This window comes from Etheostoma cragini, chromosome 20 (assembly GCF_013103735.1).
Source record: "Etheostoma cragini isolate CJK2018 chromosome 20, CSU_Ecrag_1.0, whole genome shotgun sequence".
Taxonomy (NCBI): domain Eukaryota; kingdom Metazoa; phylum Chordata; class Actinopteri; order Perciformes; family Percidae; genus Etheostoma; species Etheostoma cragini.
This window is the reverse complement of record NC_048426.1, coordinates 24,010,027-24,012,483: the sequence shown is the minus strand read 5'-3', so window position 1 is coordinate 24,012,483 and position 2,457 is coordinate 24,010,027. Positions and strand designations below refer to the sequence as shown.

Sequence of the window (2,457 nt, the reverse complement as noted above, 5' to 3'; positions counted from 1 at the left end):
TTGGAAAATGGCTGCAATGAAACAAAGAGTGAAAAATTTAAAGGGGTCTGAATACTTTCCGTACCCACTGTATGTGCGCCTGCTCTACCCGCCGTCAACCCGTTACTTCTTACTCCATTTTAATATAAATACTCCTAAATATTAATACAAATATTTTTATTTAAAGTAGGTTTTTTTCTGAAGACAGAGCAGGAAAACTAGGAAAGTTTTTCCAATTTAAATAAAAACATTTTTACATGTTATATTTTTATATAGACAGTATGTAGTTACATTACATTAGAAAAATAAAATAAGCTTGTATATTTTGTTTTTATTTCTTAAATTTTTCTTGTTTCCTTCATAAAGTCAGATTAACCTCAAACAGAGGAATTATACAGCTGCACCCTCTTAAAATGGAATCATATGATTATTGTGATAATCGCTTTTATCATTCTGAACAAAACTGTTTCTCTGGGACAGTCGGGCCCCATGGCGGAGGTGGGCCCGGAGGCGGAGCAGCACCGTGAGGCCCTGCAGCTGCTGTCAATCAACCTGGAGCGGCGGTGGGAGGCGATCGTGATGCAGGCGCTGCAGTGGCAGACCCGACTGAAGAGAGAGCTGGGGGAGCAGCAGGTTAGAGCGCGCTGACATTCACACTTCCCTTCCTTCACTCCGCTCTGCGGGCGCTCGCCCGGCGCCCCGATACGCTCACTGAGCACGTCACAGTTTGATTGGACGCTAAGATGCAGCGTGAGAGAGACAGACGGCGCTGTGATTGACGCCGCGGTGTTTGTAGTCACGGAGCGACACGGTGTCGAGACGTTGCGTGACGCGAGTCTAATCTCTGGAGCGACGCCCCGAAAAAACCCCGTTGATACGAGCTTAAACTGCAGTCGGGTCCCAGGTAGATACGTTCATGCAGCTGAATGTAAGATTAGGGTTGGGCATCCTTTTGGTTCCAGCCAATCAGAATTGACCCGTAAGTCTCTGATTGGCTGGTTTTTGGGCACACTTGTAACGCTGTGGAGAAGTTGAGAGTGTGTGTCAAGAGTTGACAAATATTGTGAGGTGTTATTTCAGGATTTTCAAGAGCAGGGGTTCCCAAAACCTTCAGCCCACGACCCCCCCACTATAAACATATGCGCATGCACTACAGGCGTCTCCAAACACGAGCATGTCGACATAACAAAATAACAGCCATTACATTATTCTACAGTAATTTACTCATTACTTTAATTTAAACTTAACCTCCCCTAATGAGATGGATGTGCAGTGTGTTCGGAGCCCAGAGTCCAGTCCTGGTCTAATGTTGGAGACCGCTACTCGGAGATCCTCCTCCACATTCAACCGCCATCTGTGTTTATTTTTAAGGTACATCAGTGCCGAGAGAGTCTTTTCGGATTAGTAGGCGGTGCCAAACGGCGTCATCCCATCCAGAGGTAGCCGGGGGTCTTCCCTCTCAACCGAAACCCCAAAACTCAGCCAGCGTCTTATCTCACACGCTGTCTTCAGGGTCCGGTCTCTGGACAGTCCAACCGACGCGTCCTCCAGCTCGGATGTCACATGATTTCCCCTCGTTTCAAATCTAAAGAGCCGTTCCCTTTTGTATTTATTTACTTGGTTTTATTTTAAATCTAGCCACTAGTTTTATCTTGTGTTAAAATCATGGCTAACACATGCTATTTCTAATCGTTTTTACATTTTTATTTCATTTCTGGAAATCTAATTGCGACCCCCCTGTGGGTCCTGACCCCCACTTTGGGAATCCCTGGTCTAGTGTCGCGGTTTTTCTCGGTGTCCAGGGACCACAATGGAAAGAGGTCTCTGGGCTTTACGGTGTCATCCATTGTGAATTTTACTGCATGACACACACCACTGTTTTCATATTTTAATATTTAAGTGATCAAATAAAGTCAACCAATCAATCTCGAGCCGGGTGCTGTGTCTCGAACCATGAGGTAACCTGTGACCCCCGACCCCGGTGATGGTCCCCCCGGCCTGTCCTGGTTTTGCAAAGATGGATGGAGCTCTGCCGTCACCGGACCAAAACTACCTTTTTCTGTTGTGACTCTGTAAAATCCCGAAGCTTCGCACGACGGCTCCGTGTGAAGTCGGCGGATCGGTCCACGAGCAGCCGGTTGATAAAAAGTAACCTGTTGGTTCTCCGGTGCGATCGGTGTCACAGAAGCAACGTTGTCTCCGAAAACCTGTTTCTGTCCGTGGCGAATGAGAATTTGGACAGGTTTGCGTATCAGAGCATCACGCACGACACACCCATGCTGCACATGTGCAGGCTCAGGACATCTGGGGACATCTGAGGACATCTGAGGACATCTGAGGACATCTGAGGACGGGCAGGACCGAGCGTTGTAGGTATTAGGAGGAATATTACTCATGATGGAGCTGCTCGGGCCGTGCGAGGCCCAGAAAGAGAGAGAGAGAGAGAGAGAGAGAGAGAGAGAGAGAGAGAGAGAGAGG

The 2,457-nt window shown here is 47.4% G+C and overlaps 1 protein-coding gene across 1 annotated transcript in view; it reads right to left on the bottom strand.

The window, feature by feature from the left end:
- Positions 1–2,457, bottom strand: part of akap6 (A kinase (PRKA) anchor protein 6) — a 158,542-nt gene that overhangs the window by 13,615 nt on the left and 142,470 nt on the right. The window lies entirely within an intron of this gene.